We start from the raw sequence: 19726 nt of genomic DNA on the forward strand, positions 1-19726 counted from the left end.
GTATCATAAGATAGGCCTTACATATGTAGCTACTTATTGTATATTTTCATATAATTCTTGAAGCAGCTTTTGAAGTAGAGATGTTATATATGATCTCTATATACACCTGAAAAAACTATGGGATGCTCTCACTCTCAGGCAGAAGTTGAAAAACAAGATCAGAAGAAAAAACACAAGTAGAACCTGAACTGGAGTTGGTATATTGCACCAAAGTAAAAGACTCTGGGGTGGGTCGGGGGGAGAGTACAGGTCCTGGAAAAGGATGACAGAGGACCTAGTGGGGATTGTATTAACAATACACATAACGTGGAAAACTGAAGAATGTTATGCATATACAAACTATTGTATTTACTGTCAACTGTTAAACATTAATCCCCCAATAAAGAAATTTAAAATTTGGTTAAGTTTAATCACCTGAACTGTTAATGTGACTGAATTACTGTGGGAACCCAGATTCCCTGACTTCTAGACCATGTGCCCTTTCCATTATAGCAGTAGTTTGTTGCCAGGGCAGCAGGCAGGGTGGGAAGGGAGTGCGGAGTAGAGACAAAGGGAAGTTCTGTTGAGGATATAAAATGAAAAGACACCTCGTACAGAGGGTAGAAATAACACTGACACCCTCCCTCCTCATGTGTCTGGCAACTAAAATAGCAAAAAGCCTTTTAAACTTGGTTGCTCAAGTATGTAAGCCAGTATTCTGTTCTTGATAGCATCAAGGTAAAGTATATAGGACATTTTTGTTTTCCATGATGATAAGGGAGCTGAGATGTATGTAAACCTATAGAGCTTCTTGATATTATGGGTGTTCAGCTGTCAGTCTAAGGGAAGTAGCTGGGTATAAGGGTAAAAAGGTTTGAAATCTTTGTGTTAGTTGCAGCTGCTGTGCTGCTGTGACTTAAAGCTCAGGCTTGAAGCTGTGCTAGGACAGTGCGTCCATTAAAACTGACAAAGCGGGCGGAGGGTAGATAGCATCATGGTTATGCAAACAGACTCTCATGCCTGAGGCTCCAACATCCCAGGTTCAGTCCCCCGAACCACCATAAGCCAGAACCGAACAGTGTTCTGGTAAAAACAAACAAAAAAAACCCAAACAAACAAAACTGACAAAGCAACTTTTCCTCAATACCACCTTCTCTAATTGGTCACTTTCACTTTGAAATAGCCAGATGATCAGTAGGGCAGTTTCCTCTTCACTCCTCACCCCCTAGATAGAAAGAGGCAGACGGGTGAGACCTTTCTTTTCATAGTATTCTCAAATTCCATTCCAAGAGATTCACTTTCTAACAAAATCCCAAAACCTAGATATAGACCAGGTCCTGTAAGATAGAGCATATGTTCACATGTATCCATAAATTAGGGCAAAATATATACCTGAAAGCAAAAATACACAATAGTCTGTAGTGAGTCAGTATAACGTTCCTAATGAAACAGTATCTAATTAGATTTAGATACCCTCCTCACCTACTTCCTATTACAGTTCTCTCACTCACTCCAAAGCTAACCTCATCAAAGCAAGGACTGCAAAAGCTGAATAAGGGCAAGAGACTGACATGACTCTTTAGTCACTATCAGGTCATCCCATCAGCTGGGCCCTATTCGGGGAGTCCGGAGATTCCCGAACAGACATGATGGGCCTAGACCTCGAATAAATCCCTCTCTCCATTGTTACTGGTCCTTCCTATCAGGAACAACACAATAGACCCCTTTGTGGGCCTCCATAGGACCTTGCCCTCAACTTGGATCAACAATGGTAGAGAATGTTCCATCCTCTGAAAAGGAGGCTAGACAATATACTCTATGCTACACCTGAGAAAGATGGGTCCTGATATTGGGGCAACTTGGAATGTTCCTACTCATGACCACAGAATGTGAGCTCAGATCTACAGGGACGCAGAAGAACATAGGCTCCTAAGTTGAATATGGGCCCCAGATCAGATCAAACTGATGGGGATTACGGTCAACAGTATTTATACATCTTTCCCATATTTGGGAACTGCTCTTTTCCCTGATCCAGCTTTCTGGTCCTTCTGCCATCCATGACATCACCATCCCAGACAATAACTTGGATTCACCTGCATATCAGATTTCAGGCTCAAGTAAAAAAAAAAAAAAAAAAAGAAAGAAAGAAACACTAGTATAGCCACATGCTCTTTGAATATAACTAAATTATACCTACTAGCTATCTACAAAGTGGAGAATCCCCCAACTCTTCATCTGTACTATTCCTGCACTATTCATGATTGATCAACATTTTGTTTGGCTTTGTATGTTAATTCTCTTTTCAGCCACCAGGTTCCAGATGCTAGCATGATGCCAACCAGACTTCCCTGGATAGACAACCCCACCAGTGTGTCCTGGAGCTCCAATTCCCCACAGCCCTTTCCCACTAGGGAAAGAGAGAGGCAGACTGGGAGTATGGATCAACCTGTCAACGCCCATGTTCATCGGGGAAGCAATTACAGAAGCCAGACCTTCCACCTTTTGCATCCCACAATGACCCTGGGTCCATGCTCCCAGAGGGTTAAAGAATAGGAAAGCTATCAGGGGAGGGGATGGGATACAGAGTTCTGGTGGTGGGAATTGTGTGGTTGTACCCCTCTTATCCTATGGTTTAGTCAATGTTTCCTTTTTATAAATAAAAAATTAAATTAAAAAAAAAAAGAGGCAGAGAGAAAGATACCACAGCATCAAAAGTTTTCTTCAGAGTGTTGGAGGCCAGGCTTGAATCTGGGTCATGCCCATGGCAAAACAAGTACACTATCCAAGTGAGCTATTTTGCTGGCCCAGTAGCCAGACTTTACTAAAAAGCTGTTTATATTTACTGCATTATTCCACTCACTCATTCTACTTCCATCTGACTTCTACTCCTATCATTTTAGTGTTAACACCTAGATTACTGTTGTCCTCCATGAAGTTGTTAAGACATTTTGTCTTAAATTTCCTCAGCAAAACTGATATTATTGGCCATACCTCCTCCCTTTCTAAAGATAGACATGCAGAGAGAGAGACAGAGACCAGGGGGTACCACCAGTTAAGCGCACATGGCACAAAGCACAAGGACCCGCAGAAGAATCCCAGTTTGAGCCCCCAGCTCCCCCCTTGCAGGGGGGTCACTTCAGAAGTGGTGAAGCAGGTCTGCAGGTGTCTATCTTTCTCTCCTCCTCTCTTCATTTCTCTCTGTCCCTATCCAATGACAATGACATCCATAACAACAACAATAATAATAACTGCAACAATGATAAAACAAGGGCAACAAAAGGGAAAAAAAAAAGCCTCCAGTAGCAGCGGGTTCATGGTGCAGGCACCGAGCTCCAGCAATAACCCTGGAGGAAAAAAAGAGAGGGGGAGGGAGAGAGAGACAGACCACAGCTACAAAGCTTCCTTCAATGTAATAGGTGTGGCCTTGAACATGGCAAAGCAGTACACTATCCAGATGAGCTATATTACCAGCCGTTGGCCACCTCTTCTGGAATGTTCTCCTCTCTTGCCTCTAGTGGTATGACACTCTTATTCTTTCTCCTGCTTTTGTTACTGTAGGCTCATCCTCCACTCTATAGCTACTAAATGTTTTACTCTTCCAGCTCCTCCCTTCCCATAGTAGACATTCTCTGTGAGTGATCTCATTGACTCCTAGAGCTTTAGTAAACACACAAATATGCACATGAGTCATACACTTATGTCTCTAGGCCAGATTGCTCCCCTGTGCTATAGCGAGACTCTCTTCTAGGCACCTGGGATAGAGTGATGACTACAGACATGGCAGAGGTGGGGATTAAGAGACTATCGAAACACAGAAACTATGAATCCGGTAGTTGAGAGCTGCTCTGAAGGATCAGATCTTTATAGAGGTGGCAGAACTAAAATGGACCCTTCAGTGACCAAAAGGAACAAGCTGTATAAAGAGGAGAGGCAGCAACTAGTGTGAATACCATAAGGTGGAAATGAATGCATTATGTGCAAGAAACAGGACCTGAAGAGAAGGTCAGATAGGTAGGTAGGAACCTTTTAAAACTTTTTATGCTGCCACCAGGTTATTGCTGGAGCTCAGTGCCTGCATGACTCTACTGCGCCCAGAGGTGCACCCCTACCTTCAGCTTAAAGATAGAAAGTGAAGTGAAATAAAATGAAAAACAACACAGAGCCACTTCATTTGTCCTGAAAGGGCTCCCCCACCCCTCTCCCCATCCCCGTCCCTTGGAGGCACTTCCACATGGTGATCGATCTTGAGCTTGAGCAGGGATCGTCATACATGGTAATGTGGAGGCTCCATCAAGTGAACTGCCTGAGAGCCTCCAAGATTTTTATTTTTTAATTGCCATCATATTACCACTGGGACTTGGTTCCTGCATGACAAATCTATTTTTCCCAGCAGCCATTTTGTTCCATATATATGTAACTTGAGAGGAAAGGGGGGCGATAAAGAGGGAGAGAGAAGAAGACACTTGTGGCTGGGTGGTGGTTACCTGGTTGAGTGCACATGTTACAATGCTCAAGGACCCAGGTTTGAGCCCCAGTACCCACCTGCAGGGGGAAAGCTTTGTGAGTAGTGAAGCAGGGCTGCAGGTATCTCTCTGTCTCTCTCCCTCCCCCTGCTTCTCAATTTCTGGCTGTCTCCATCCAATAAATAAATAAAGATAAAAAAAGAAAAAGAGACACCTGCAACACTGCTTCACTCGTGAAGCTTCCCCCTGTAGGTGGGGATGGAGGGGCTTGAAGCCAGGTTGTTTTGTATGGTAATGTGTGCACTACCACTGCCTGGCTTCTGGCTCCCAAGATTTGTTTTTATGAGAGAGGGAGAAAAAGAGTGACCAGAGCACTATACAGCTTTGTAGCTCTAGTTTATGGCAGTACTGGGGATTGAATTTGGAGCCTCAGGCAAGCAAGCCCTGTGATCTAATGCTGAGCTATCTCCCCACCCTGTTTGTAAGTTTTTTATTCTTTGCTTAGAATTTTTTATTAGTGATTTAATATTGATTTACAAAATTATAAAATAGCAAAATTATAATTTACAAAATTACAAAATATTTTATAAAATAAAATTATAAAACCCATACCTTTCTCACCACCAGAGTTGTGTCCCCATCCCCTCCACTGGAAAGTGCAGTAGTTCTCCCAAGGTCACAAATATGGGTTGACTATATATATATATATATATATATATATATATATATATATATATATATATTTTTTTTTTTAATTTTTTAAATATTTATTTTATTTATTTATTCCCTTTTGTTGCCCTTGTTGTTTTATTGTTGTAGTTATTATTGTTGTTGTTGTTGGATAGGACAGAGAGAAATGGAGAGAGGGAGGGGAAGACAGAGAGGAGGAGAGAAAGATAGACACCTGCAGACCTGCTTCACCGCCTGTGAAGCGACTCCCCTGCAGGTGGGGAGCCGGGGTTCGAACCGGGATCCTTATGCCGGTCCTTGTGCTTTGCGCCACCTGCGCTTAGCCCGCTGCACTACAGCCCGACTCCCATAACTATATATTTATAAACACTTGTGCCCCCTCCCTTTTTTTCCTATGGTCCTGCCTTTCCTTTCTAAGTCATACCTACTACTGCTGCGTTTCCTTCCTTCCTTCCTTCCTTCCTTCCTTCCTTCCTTCCTTCCTTCCTTCCTCCCTCCCTCCCTCCCTCCCTCCCTCCCTCCCTCCCTCCCTTCCTCCCTTCCTCCCTTCCTTCCTTCCTCCCTTCCTCCCTTCCTCCCTTCCTCTTCTCTTTCCGAATCCTGATGGAATTGGAGTTCAAACCTCTGATTATATCCCCCTAACATTTACTCCTCTGGTACTGTTTTTTTTTTTTTTTTTCCTCTAGGGTTATCACTGGGGCTCAGTGCCTGCACTACAACCCACTGCTCCTGGAGGCTTTTTTTCCCTTTTTTTGCCCTTGTTATTGTTGTTATTGCTGTCATTGTTGTTGAGTAGGACAGAGAGAAATCAAGAGAGGGAAGGAAGACGGGGAGAAAAAGATAGACACCTGCAGACCTGCTTCACCACTTGTGAAGCGACCTCTCCCTGCAGGTGGGAAACCAGGGGCTCAAATAGGGATCCTTCCGTGGGTCCATGTGCTTGGTGCCATGTGCACTTAATCCGCTGCACTACTGCCCAACTCCCTGTTGGTTTGTTTTTTAACTTTTTACCTGTTGTCCATACTGAAGCCAAAGTGATCTCTGAAATGTACCCATTTAGTTCCTAGTTAACATTTAAATGATCTTTATAGCTCAGTGACCCAAACCTATCGTTTGGCCTCCCAGGACCACCATGGAGGGCCATGTCTCACAGTCTCCTTTTAACTCATTTGCCTACTTGTTCAGTGTTCTTGCCACTAGTGGAAGCTTCCATAGATTTCCCTCTGTGGTTCAGTTTCTAGTAACTGTATTCCATATAATTTATATTTAATGTTAATAGTATTTAATAATAAGAAATGGTGTGTGTGTGTGTAACCAGGGCCTGGTGCATTCATGAATTTACTGTTCTGGGCCATTTTTTCATTTAGTGGGGAGAAGAGGGGCGGGGTGTGGATGAGGACACATCACAGTGCAGGAACTTCTGTTGTTACAGGACCTTCTATGTGATGCTAGGGCTCAAACAGAGACCACATGGTAGCAGTGCAGGCACCCTACCTAATGAGCTCGTTACATGAATTATGAGGTGATATAGAGGAAATTCCATGAAGACAGGTCAGTTTCTGCTTACTGTTTTACCTCCATTGCTTACCCAGAACATGGTGTCCTATAGACACTACAGTCAGTAATGGGCTATGTGAAAAAGTAAATAAGCCATAAGCTTTAATGAAGTTGGTGATGTTATCTTTTTTGGATAGAGTCAGCCAGAAATTGAAAGGGATGGGAGAGGGAGAGGGGGAGAGAGACAGACACCTGCAGCCCTGTTTCACCACTCACAAAGCTTTCCCTCTATAGGTAGGGATCAAGGGCTTGAACCTGGGTCCTTGCACATGGTAATTCATACATTTAACAAGGAGCACTACCACCAGCCCCAGGACTGAGATTCTTAAGGAGGGTAGATCTGAGAACTAATTCCTTCAGAAAGGTTGGGTGAGTGGAGAAAAAAACGAATTTTAGGACAAAAATCCTAGATGAGAACCTGCTTATCAGCTACCATCTATCTGTTAGTGACTTTGAACTTTTATTCCTTCCTCATTTATAAATTAAACATGATGTTTGCCTGATAGGGTCACCACAAAAATTAAATTGAGTAATAAAAGTACTTCTGGTTCCTTTTTCCTTTGGTAATTAACATAACTTGTTGTTTACATTTGCCATGTGGTTCCTAGATATCCTAATCCTAGACTCCTAGAGGCTAAGGAAGTTGATTCAGCCAACTTTTTTTGAGCAGGTGAATAACTGACAATTTTAGAGAAGTAGTTCTGTTGCTAAACTCCACAAACAAAGGCTAATTACAAGAAAGCCTAGTCTCAATTGTTGACTACTTGTTAGGAAAGGAGACAGCATTCATGGCTTTGAGGATTTGCTTTGAAATAGCTATACTAATTCCTAATTGCAAGCTAGTCTTATCAATTGTTTATTTTTACCGGAGCATCAATCGACTCTGGCTTGTGGTGGTGCTGGGGTTTGAACCTCAGACCTCCAAGCCTTGAGCATTAAAATCTTTGCATAACTGCTGTGCTAGCTCTCAGATCCTCAGTTTATTAGTGGCTCCATAATGCTTGAAAGTTCCTAGCCTCTTTTTAAAAAATTTTTAAAAACTATCTTTGTTTTATTTATTGGATAGAAACAGCCAAAAATTGAGAGGAAAAGGGGGTAGTGAGAAAGAGATAACTGCAGTACTGCTTTACACTTGCAAAGCTTTCATCTTGCAGGTAGGGACCGGGGGCTTGAACTTAGGTCCTTGCACACATTGTAGTATGTGCATTCAACCAGGTGTGCCACCACCTGGCCACACCTCTTTTTAAATTTTTTATTTATAAAATAGAAATATTGACAAGACCATAGGATAAGAGGGGTACAAGTCCACACAATTCCCACCACCAGAACTCCATATCCCATCCCCTCCCCTGATAGCTTTCCTATTCTTTATCCTTCTGGGAGCATGGATCCAAGGTCATTATGGGGTACAGAAGGTGGAAGGTCATTGCTTCCCCGCTGAACATGGGCATTGGCAGGTCGATCCATACTCCCAGCCTGCCTCTCTCTTTCCCTAGTGGGGCAGGGCCCAGGGGAAGTGGGGCTCCAGGACACGTGGTGGGGTTGTCTGCCCAGGGAAGTCCGGCTGGCATCATGGTAGCATCTGGAACCTTGTGACTGAAGAAGAGTTAAGATATAAAGCAGAATGAACTGTTGACTAATCATGAACCTAAAGGCAAGAATATTGCAGATGAAGATTTGGGGGTCTTTGTTTTGGAAAAAGCTAGTAGGTCTATTTTAGGTATATTCCAAGGGGCCCATGACCCTGAGCCTGACATCTAATATGCAGGTGACATAAGTTATTGTCTGGGGGGATGGTGTCATAGTTGGAATAAGGACCAGAAATCTGGATCAGGGAAAAGAGTAGCTCCCATATATGGGAAAATATATAAATATTGTTAACTGCAAACTCCATCGATTTGATCTGGGGCCTATAGTCAGCACAGGAGCCTATGTAACCTCTGCATTCCTGTAGGTCTGATCTCATATTCTATAGTTCTGGCTAGCAACATTGCAGGCCTCACTAATTTCAGGACCCATCTTTCTTGGGTGGTGAGTAGAGTATTTTGTCCAACCTACCCTTGTTTATCTATATTGAGAGGGCAGGGTCCTATAGGGGCCCACAGAGTGGTCCATGATAGAGATTTTGTTCATGATAGAGATGACTAGTGACAGTGGCGAGAAGGATCTGCTAGAGGTCTAGGCCCATCATGTCTGTGTAGGAATCCAAGGACTCCCTTGACTAGGGCCCCAGGTGATGGGGTGGCCTGGTAGTGACTAAAGAGTCATCATTAAAGTATGTCAGTCTCTTGCCCTTACTCAGCTTTTGTAGCCCCTACTTTGTCTGACAAGGTTAGCTTTGGAGTGATTGAGGGACGTGCAATAGGACGTAGGTGAGGAGAGGGTATCTAGGTCTAAGTAGAAACTATTTGTTTAGGTACTTTATGGTGTCTTTTTTGGTCTTTCTGTTTGCTACATTTATTGACTCACTGCAAACTATTGCGCACTTTTGCTTTAAGGTATATGTTTTCCCCCAACTTCTGGATATATGTACACATGCACCATCTCATGGACCCTATATCTAGGGTCTATATTTAGGTTTTGATGTTTGTTAAGAAGTGCACCACCCGAAATGGAATTAAGGAGTAATGAAGCTGAAAGGTTGACTTTCCGCACCTGAGTCTCTGGACACAGTCTAAAGTGAAGCATGCTAAGGTGGTACTGGTTGCATTGATTAGGTTGGGATCAGCAGATGCAGTATCAGTTGGTATGAACTGGGAGAAGCCTGTAGGAAAGTGAGTCCCACCCTAAAGGTTTCAGGACTGGGAGAAATATGGGCTTTATAGAGAAAGGGGTCTTATGTATGCTCTTGGTTCTAGCTAGGTAAAGTTTCTTTGGTAAAAGAAAAAAAAAAAAAAAGAGGGAGAATGTGTGGGGGAGGAGAAGAAGAAAAAGCTCTTTCCCATGGGGTCAGGTGTTCTAGTCTGCTTGCTCATCTGTCACATGGGGAATAAGGTTAACTTCCATGGTTTACAATTTACATGGTTAAAAAGTTATCTTGGGATAATCAGGAACAAAAAGACATGATTTCAGATCCCATTCATAAAAGGTATTGAAACCTGTATTTCACAGTTTAAGGATTAATGACTACAACCTGGGAAGTGGCACCATGGCTAAAGTACCAGCTCTCAAGCATGAGGTTCCTAATTCCATCTCCAGCATCACATGTGCCAGGGTGATGCTCTAATTGTTCCCTCTCCATCATAAATCAGTCTTATAAAAAAAAAAAGAATTAATGGGGGCTGGGCAGTAGTGCATCTGGTTGTGTACACCTAGTTGAATTCCCAAGGACCTGGGTTCAAGCCACTGGTCCCCACCTTTGGTGGGGAAGCTTCACAAGTGTTGAAGCAGTGCTGCACATCTCTCTCCCTACCTCCTCCTTTCTGCCTCAATTTGTTTAATCCCTGCCCCAAATAATGGAAAGACCCCTTTTTTTATTAATTTATTTTCTTTAAAAATTTGAATAACTGGGCCAGGGAAATAATTCATTTGGAAACTGTGCTGCTTTGTCATGCATGACCTAGGTTTGAGCCTAGCCTCTATCACACAGAAGAACACTTTGGAGTCTTTCTTAGTCTTTCTTTCCCTCCCTCCTCCTTCACCTCTCTGTCTGTCTGTCTATCTATCTATCTATATTTATATATATATCTATCTACATATATATATATATATATACACACACACACACACACACACACGTGTGTGTGTGTGTGTGTGTGTGTGTGTGTGTATCTTTTAAAAAATCAGCCTGGATGACCAAAAAATTTAATAATTGTGAAATTGAGAATCGTCTAGTGAAGCAAATGAATTGGCTTTGGGACTTATTATACCTAATTTCTTCAAGGGCAGATGACATTACCATGGACAAGGATATCATACAAGTTGTCATTGGAAAGGATTGTAGATAAAATTTCATTTTACTATTTTGTTCCATTTAAAACTCTTGAGACCCAGAGAGCATAAAAGACTGCCTGAAGTCCAACAGTATGTTAGTGATAGAATTCCCATCCAAGATGAATATGGGATGATCTCACTCATAGAAGTTGAAAAATAAAACACAAGATAGAACTTGGACTGGGTTTGGTGTATTACACCAAAGTAAAGGACTCTGGGGTGGTGGGGGGAGGGTTCAAGTCCTAGAACATGATGGCAGAGGACCTAGAGGGAGTTGAATTGTTATGTAGAAAACTGGGAAATGTTACTCTTGTACAAACTACTGTATTTTACTGTTGACTGTAAACCGTTAATCCCCCCCGAAAAAAAATTACCATCCAAGGTTCCCCCTGCCTCCAAATGCAGTGCTGTGGAATGACTCCAGAGTCTTGCACTTGGTGACACAACCACTGAACTTCCCTCTCAGCTCATTCCTTTTTCCTCTTTGAGAGAGGAGAGAGACACTACAGCACTGCTTCACCATCCTTGGAGCTCCCTCACTTTTGTCCATGGTGCTCCTCCTACATGGTATTGAGGTTCAAACTCAAGGCCTCACTCAAAGCCAAGTCATGTGCTGTGTCTGCTGAGCCATCTCCCAACCCCTATGCTCAGGCTTCTTACCACAAAGGACGTGTCTTCTCCCAATTTTCCACTTTTCTTGCTCTCTCTTTTTCAGTCTCTTTCAGTCTATCCAGCCTTTGAGTCAAATCTCTAAAAATAAGGAATCCATCCCATGCAAGTCCCTTCTTCTGATTTTCAGTTACTCTTCCAAATCAGCTGAGCCTTGTTCATTTCAGATGGGGGGGGGGGAGAGAGAGAAGAGAAGAGGAGGGGAGGGGAGGGGAGAGAGTTTTGTAGAGTTTAGGTATCTCTGGGATAATCATACTAGAAAGAGAATTTCTTAATATTTCAGTCCCCTGGGGCCCTGTAGTGACTCACCTAGTTAAGTGCACACACTACAATCCACAGGGCCCAGGTTCAAGCTCCTGACCCCCACCTGTAGGGGGAAAGCTTCACAAACTGTAAAGCAGTACTTTGGGTGTTTTTCTTTCTCTCCCCTCCTCTTTCCCCTTTCCTCTTGATTTCTCTTTGTCTTCATTCAACAAATAATTTTAAAACTTTAAAAATATACCAGAAACCATTTTTTCTATTCTCAATTTCTTACCAAGATTTTCTCTTGATACATTTTTAATAAAAACTTAATTTATAAAATATTTACTGTTTATTTATGAGAGAGAGAGAGAGAGAAGAACCAGAACATCACTGTTTCTCTGGCTTATGCTGTGTTATAGGTTGAACCTGGGATCTCAAAACAGCTTAGCCTGTTCTCTGTTACTGAGCTACCTCCCCAGCTGTATAAAAGAACTTTAACCTTAGTAGTCAACTGAGGACTTATGGTGCATTTTTTTTAGTCATAGTCCATTGTAATTTTCTTTGCAACCACAGATAAACCTTTCCCTCTCTCAGGGACTCACTTTCTCTTCTAAAAAAAATGAAATAGGCAGTGGCGCAGTGGGTTAAGCGCATGTGGCGCAAAGCGCAGGGACCGTCGTAAGGATCCCGGTTCGAGCCCCCGGCTCCCCACCTGCAGGGGAGTCGCTTCACAGGCGGTGAAGCAGGTCTGCAGGTGTCTATCTTTCTCTCCCCTTCTCTGTCTTCCCCTCCTCTCTCCATTTCTCTCTGTCCTATCCAACAACGAATTGCGTCAACAAGGGCAATAATAATAACCACAACGAAGCTACAACAAGGGCAACAAAAGGGGGAAAAAATGGCCTCCAGGAGCGGTGGATTCATGGTGCAGGCACCGAGCCCAGCAATAACCCTGGAGGAGGGGAAAAAAAAAAAATGAAACAGTTGAATTTACTGTGGTTTTTTTTTTTAATGTCCTTTCATTTCCCTTCTAGACAGAATGACAGAGGTGTGTACATACACTGCCACTGCTGTCACCACCAGCAGAGGTGTCTGAGGGAAGTATGTGAGTGGGTTTGTCAAGGAGGAAAGCTCTCAAAGGGGCTGGGTAATGGCATACCTGGTTGAGCATACACATAACAATGTGCAAGGACCTGGGTTCAAGCCCCAAGCAGTAAAACAGTGCTGCAGGTGTCTTTCTATCTGCCCTTTCCTTCTTAATTTCTCTTATCTGTATTACACACACACACACACACACACACACACACACACACACGGAGGCGGAGAGAGTATTGGAGGATTTTTTTTGTCATTCTGCTTCTGCAAACAGAGGGACTGGTGCTGAGGATGCAGGAAGTAAATAGCATCGGGGGCAAAGGCTAGAAATCATTTGCTGCTCACTCCCACTCCTGAGAATTAAGGAGAAAATGTAGACAATTGAAAACAAACCAGGTTCAGATGGAGTTCCTCTCCAATTTCTGTCAACACATTTCATCCTTTTTTGAAAAGAATACTTTTCCATGGGCTTTAATAATGTGACGGAAAATAATGGCACTAGGTGGTGGTGGGTGATGGGGGTAGCAGCTTTCAGAAGGGGTGTTGATGTCACTGTTTAGACTGCAGAGACCTTAGTGCAAACACTTATGTGACCTTAGTGCAAATAAATATGTGACTGGTAGTTCAGAGTTTTTATGTGGAACAGGTTCTAGGCTATGCACACATACCTGCATAGCCTAGAACCTGTTCCACATAAAAGGTGTGTGTGTGGGAGTCGGGCGGTAGTGCAGCTGGTTAAGTGCAGGTGGTGCAAAGCGCAAGGACCAGCATAAGGATCCCAGTTTGAGCCCCCGGCTCTCCACCTGCAGGGGAGTCACTTCACAGGTGGTGAAGAAGGTCTGCAGGTGTCTATCTTTCTCTCCCCCCTCTGTCTTCCCCTCCTCTCCCTATTCCTCTCTGTCCTATCCAACAACGGTGACATCAACAACAGTAGTAACTACAACAACAATAAAAACAAGGGCAACAAAAAGGAAATAGACATATTTTTAAAAAAAGGTGTGTGTGTTCATATGAGTTTAAAAATTTTTTTTATATTTTCCCTTTTGTTGCCCTTGTTTGTTGTTGTTGTTATTGATGTCGTCATTAGACAGGACAGAGAGAAATGGAGAGAGGAGGGGAAGACAGGAGGAGAGAAAGATAGACACCTACAGACCTGCTTCACCACCTATGAAGTGACTCCCCTGCAGGTGGGGAGCCGGGGGCTCGACCTGGGATCCTTACTCTGGTCCGCGTGCGCTTAACCTGCTGCGTTACCGCCCAACTCCCTAAAAGACAGTTTTTAATTGCTTATTAACAAGGTAGAGTAGAACCTTCTACGTGGTTGTCCTGTGCTCTAACCTGCACCACTCCCCCTATATCACAGCCATTCTTTTCTCTTTAGGTGTTATTGACCTGAGGTTTCAGTCTCTCCCTCCCTCCCTCCAAGCCACTAACCACCCTCCACCCTACCACCTCCAGCCCAGCAGTCTATTATTTCTATACCCAAATTCTAGATTTCTGCCTCTCTAGGAATTTAGAATAGGGATATGAATGCTCTTGTATATATGCTGTGAGATTGGTGGTTGAAGTGTGGAAATTGGATTACAGGGACCAGCAGCCTTGGAAGAAGGTCATGTCTACAGAATATGTAAGGGATCAGTGTGGGCTGTTTCCATTTGTCCTCAATGAGAATAGATAGGAATTCAACTCAGATCTTCCACTTCCTATAGCCCCTCCTTTATTTATTGGGTAATATTGAATGGGTTAGTAGCCTTTTCAGCACTATAATAAAAGGCTACCTGTTATAAAACTAGAGGGAATATTAAAGGCAGAAGCTCCTTCCTCCCTTTTTTCCTTCCTTCCTTCCTTCCTTCCTACATACCTACCTACCTACCTTTGTCCCTTCATCCCTTCCTCCTTTCCTCCTTCCTTTCCTCTAAATGAAAACAGTGTGCTTCGGGAACCAAATCTAAAAGGCAACCCAGAGAGAGTCAGCCTGGTGAAGAGACTTTTGTAGTTAAACTTATGTTTAAATTCCTATTGCTGGGGGCCGGGTGGTGGCGCACCTGGTTGAGTGCACGTTACAATGCGTCTTAAGGACCCAGGTTCAAGCCCCCTGTCCCCACCTGCAGGGGGGGAAGCTCAATGAGTGTTGAAGCAGGGCTGCAGGTGTCTCTCTGTCTCTCTCCCTCCTTCCTCTCAATATCTGGCTGTCTATCCAATAAATAAATAAAGATAATAAAATTTTTAATAAGAAAATTTCTATTGCCATTTATCAGCAAGCTGCAAAACCTTTGACAAGTCACTTTTTGAAATTCCAAGTCTTTATAAGAGGGTAATATGATTGTGTTATTGTTTTATATAAAACAAAACATATTGCCTGGGGGTGTGGTAGATGATCCACAGATGTTTGGTTTCTTTCCTTCCCCATCTTCCAGAGTATCTTATTTTTAGTAGAATTCCGGTCTTAGCCCAAAGCAGTTCTGTGACTCATCCTTTCCAAACTTCAGTGTCCTTCCTTAAAGTGTAACTCCTTAATTTTTAAGATTCTTCTCAGTTGTAAGATGTCATATGAATCTTTAGATTGTTGATGAAGCTACATACCTGTTAATCTAAGGAAAGTTGTGCCCGGTGATAGTGCCATTGGTAGGGCAACAGACTTTTAGACCTGAGGCTCCGAGGCATCAAGTTCAATCCCTGGCACCACCATTAACCAGAGCTGAGCAGTGCTCTGGGAGAAAATCAAAAACAAACAAAACAAAAAAAAGGAAAGACTTATGTAGTCTACCTTGGGATCTTACCATCTGACTGTCTTTAAGGAGAGACGATCTTCCTGAGCTAAACCTCTTCTCTCCTTAGAGAAAGGTAGCTAGTTTCCATCAGTCAGAATCTGTGCTCAGACCCTGCATTGCCTCTCTTCTAACACCACTTTGTGTAGGAAGGTATTTGGGACAGGCATTTTGGTCGGCTTAGTCTTTGTGTGGATCATGTTACACCTATTTCTTTCTGTTTTTATTCTGTCCAGGTGAGGAGGCGCAGATACCATTGAAAGATACAGCAAGTGGCCATTTCCAAGATAGCAAGTAGGGGAGGAGCCAGAACCACTGAAAGCTCAAGTTAAATTACCTAGATGGTAAGTATGTTATACAGTGAAATCTAGTCACAACTGGCAGTACTGGGTAGTTTCTGAAGTGTCTGCCTTTCCCCACCATTATTAGAGAGCGAAGTCACTGTTTCTTACTGATCTGTTATGAGCTGAATACTGTGCTAAGCACTTCACATAATCTATCCAGGGTAAAACTCCTTAGATGAAGTGGACAATCTTCAGGAGTAAGTTTACATAACTATGTAATGAGTACTTAATATTTATTAGGCACAGTTCAGTTTGACATGCAGTATTGCCCCTGATATTTATACCAACCCAAAGACTTAAGTGTTATGATTTTCCCTAGAAAGAAAAAAGGATTTAGAGACTTCATTGATGGCTATCCACCAGGGCAATGGAAAGCACCAGTGAAATAGAAGAAACTCAATCTGTGGGTGGTCAGACCTACTGGTCTTAGTTGTGAGCAGTAACTGAAGAGTAGCTATAGAAAGATTCTCTGGGAAGGTGAAGCAGTAGGGCAGCCTAGGAGGAATCTGGGAACTGGGTTCTAGGCATAGTAGTGACTGACTTGACTCAGGAAAGGAATTGTAAGGAATCTCATCCTCATAGTAACTATTCCTAGGAGCTAAGCACAATTAGTGGGGAATAAGAAACTTTAAGGAAAACTTCCCTGAAAAATCTTAAAGGAAAACTCTTCCCTGTTTATTCAGGATTTTTTTTTTTTAAGAGTTATTGGCACTTATTTACTAATGAGAAGGACAGAGGAATAACCAGAGTATCATTCTGGCACAGGAGAGGAGAGGGATCAAACCCTGAACCTAATGGTTCAGAATCCAATTTTTTTTTTTAAATATATGCACTACTATCTTTTTAAAAATATTTTATTTATTCCCTTTTGTTGCCCTGTTTTATTGTTGTAGTCGTTGTTGGATAGGACAGAGAGAAATGGAGAGAGGAGGGGAAGACAGAGAGTGGGAGAGAAAGATAGACACCTGCAGACCTGCTTCACCACCTGTGAAGTGACTCCCCTACAGGTGGGGGGCCGGGGGCTTGAACCGGGATCCTTACGCTGGTCCTTGTACTTTGTGCCATGTGCACTTAACCTGCTGTGCTACTGCCCGACTCCCTAGAATCCAATGTTTTATTTCTAAGCCACCTCCTGGGCTGCTAGTTCAGGATTCTTGTTCTACTCCTTTCCTTGGAGCATTTTTTCCTATGTAGCTCAGGGAACTGGATTATGAAATTAATTCCTGATTGGTTGGAGTGGAAGTCATTCCTAAATCTGTTCATTTGGGGCATGGGGAGGAAGAACATTAACCAGAGCATCCCTCTGCTACATGCAGTGCTAGGGATCGAACTCAGGACTTGATGCTTAAGAGAACAACACTTTGTCCACTGCACCACCTCCCAGGCTGCTCTTACTAGTGATTTGACATTGGTTTACAGAATTGCAATATGTAGGAGTATAGTTTCACACCTCTATGTGTGAGAGCACCAATATATATTTTTTAATATACTTGATGACTTTGGTGTGGGAATAATATCTTCATCAGCAAAATTTATTGCATATGCATATTGTACAAAGACTATTTTGCTATATATTAGTACTGGCTTATGTTTGACGATAAAATTGATCATTTACATGGGTGAATGAGATAGCATAATAGTTATGCAAACAGATTCTCATATGTGAGGCTCTGGGGTCTGAGGCTCAAACCCCTGCACCACTATAAGCCAGAGCTGAGCAGTGCTCTGGTATAAAAAACAAAGCAAAGCAAAAGCGTGTACACACACACACACACACACACACACACACACACACATCATGTGCTGCTAAATACAGTTACTGATGTGCCATGTATTCAACTGTGGCCCCAAAAGGTTAAACCATACAACCTAGGTATAGTGGGCTATACCAGTTAGATTTGTGTGACTGTGCTCTCTATAGTTTATGCAGTGATGACCCTGCCTGATGACATATTCTTGTAATGAAGTGACGTGCACTGGACATGCTAAGCCCACAGCATTAAAGAAAACTGAAAAAGTCCTTCCACTCAGGAATTATGTTTTAATAGAAACAAAAAAAGAAATTAATAACCAGATGCAAATAATTCATAGATAAGTAGATAAATAATGTTCACTAGGTGAGATAGTGCAAAGAACAAAATCAGGGTTAACCGGTGATAGAGATGGGGGTCCAGGCGGTGGTGCATCTGGTTAAGCACTCAGTGCACAGGGACCCAGATTCAAGCCCCTGGTCCTCACCTGCAGGGGAAAATCCTTACAAGTGGTGAAGCAGGGCTGCAGGTATCTCTCTTTCTCTTTCCTTCTCTCTCTTTTAAGTAATTTTTAAAAGTTATCTTTATTTATTTATTGGATAGAGACAGCCAGAAATTGAGAGGGAAGTGGGTGATAGAGAGGGAGAGAGACAGAGAGACACCTGCAGTATTGCTCCACCACTCATGAAGGGACCGGGGACTTGAACCTGGGTCTTTGCACACTTTAACATGTGCGCTCAACCAGGTGCACCACCACCCAGCCCCTCCTCTTTCCTTTTCTATCTCCTCCACCCCTCTCAATTCTGTCTCTTTCCAGTAATAAAGTATATTTAAAATAAAAAGTGATGGGGAACTGAGAGCCTGCTATTTCAGTAAGGTGATGGGGAAGGCTGAGGTGGTGATTTATTTATTGTTATCATTGATGTTACTATCTATTTATTAGTTTTGGCCATCTCCAGAGCTTTACCACTATGGCCCAGCTTTTGCGGATAAGAGATTGAGAAAGAGGAGAGACACCAAAACCCGCTCCTCCACCACCTTGCAGTGCAGTGTACTGAGGGCTAGAACATGGCTCATGTGCATGGACGAGCTGGGCTATCTTGCCTGCTCTGGTGTGGTGACACTTTAAGCTAAGTTGAAAGAAGAGAGGAATTCAGTTAGGAAGAGAACTGGATAAAAATTGTCCCCAGTAGAGGAAACAAGTATAAAAATTCTGCATTATGAGTGACTCATTGTGATCAAAGACCCACAAGGCCAATTAAAAAAAAAAAATAGACTTTGGAATCTTGATAGGGATTGCATTGAATCTATACATAGCTTGGAAGTATTGACAATTTACCAGTTCTTCCAATCCATGAACAAAGTTTCCATTTGCATTTGCTTGAGTCTTCTTTGATTTCTTTTATATTAGTCTTATACTTTTCACTTTGTTCATTTATTCCTAAGTACTTTTTTGTGCTATTGTAAATGGGGTCAATTTCTCCCCACCCCCAGAACTATGTTACTGATTTTTATATGTTAATTTTTGTAACCTGGAACTTTTTAAAATTCATTAAATTTGATAGTGTCTTTTTTGTTGTTGAGTATTTAGTACTGTATATATATAAGGTCATGTTAGATGAGAGATAGCCTGCCTGGTAGAGCACATGCTTTACCGTTCACATGGGAGCACCGTGCATGAGAGGTGTATGATGTTTCTCTTCTCTTTGCCTTTTCCTCTCCCACTCTCCCTCTCTATATTAAAAATATTTTGTATATTTATTATTGGACAGAAACATAAATCTAGCTGGGTAATGGTGCACTCGGTCAAGTGTATCACCATGTGTAGGAGGTTTGAGCCCATGTTCCCCACCTGCAAAGGGTCTGCTTCACAAGTGGTGAAGCAGATTTGCAGGTGTCTTTCTCTCCTATCTCCCCTTCCTTCTCAATCTCTCTCTGTTCTGTAAAAAAATAAAGTAGAAAGAAAGAAGAAGAAGAAAAAAAGAAAAATGGCCACCAGAAGCTGTGGATTCGTAGTGCCAGTATTACTAGCCCCAGCAATAACCCTGGTGGCAAGAGAAAAAGAAAAATTGAGAGGGGAGAAGGAGACAGTGAGAGAGAGACAGAGACACCTGCAGCCACACTTCACTCGTGAAGCTTCCCCTCTGCAGGCGGAGCTTAAACCAGGTCTTTGTACATTCTGACATATGTACTCAACGGGTGTGCCACTGCTTAGTCCCCTGCCAAGCCCCCCATAT

At 42.6% G+C, this 19726-nt stretch overlaps 1 protein-coding gene across 5 annotated transcripts in view; it reads left to right on the forward strand.

Annotated features, from left to right (window-relative positions):
* Positions 1-19726, forward strand: part of LUZP1 (leucine zipper protein 1) — a 105844-nt gene that overhangs the window by 65067 nt on the left and 21051 nt on the right. For all 5 annotated transcript variants that reach the window (XR_009553702.1, XM_060205517.1, XM_007528732.3 and 2 more), the window contains exon 2: positions 15631-15738. The gene's annotated coding sequence lies outside the window, so the exon portion shown is untranslated. The remainder of the gene's footprint in view (positions 1-15630; positions 15739-19726) is intronic.

This window comes from Erinaceus europaeus, chromosome 13, assembly GCF_950295315.1.
Source record: "Erinaceus europaeus chromosome 13, mEriEur2.1, whole genome shotgun sequence".
Lineage (NCBI taxonomy): Eukaryota > Metazoa > Chordata > Mammalia > Eulipotyphla > Erinaceidae > Erinaceus > Erinaceus europaeus.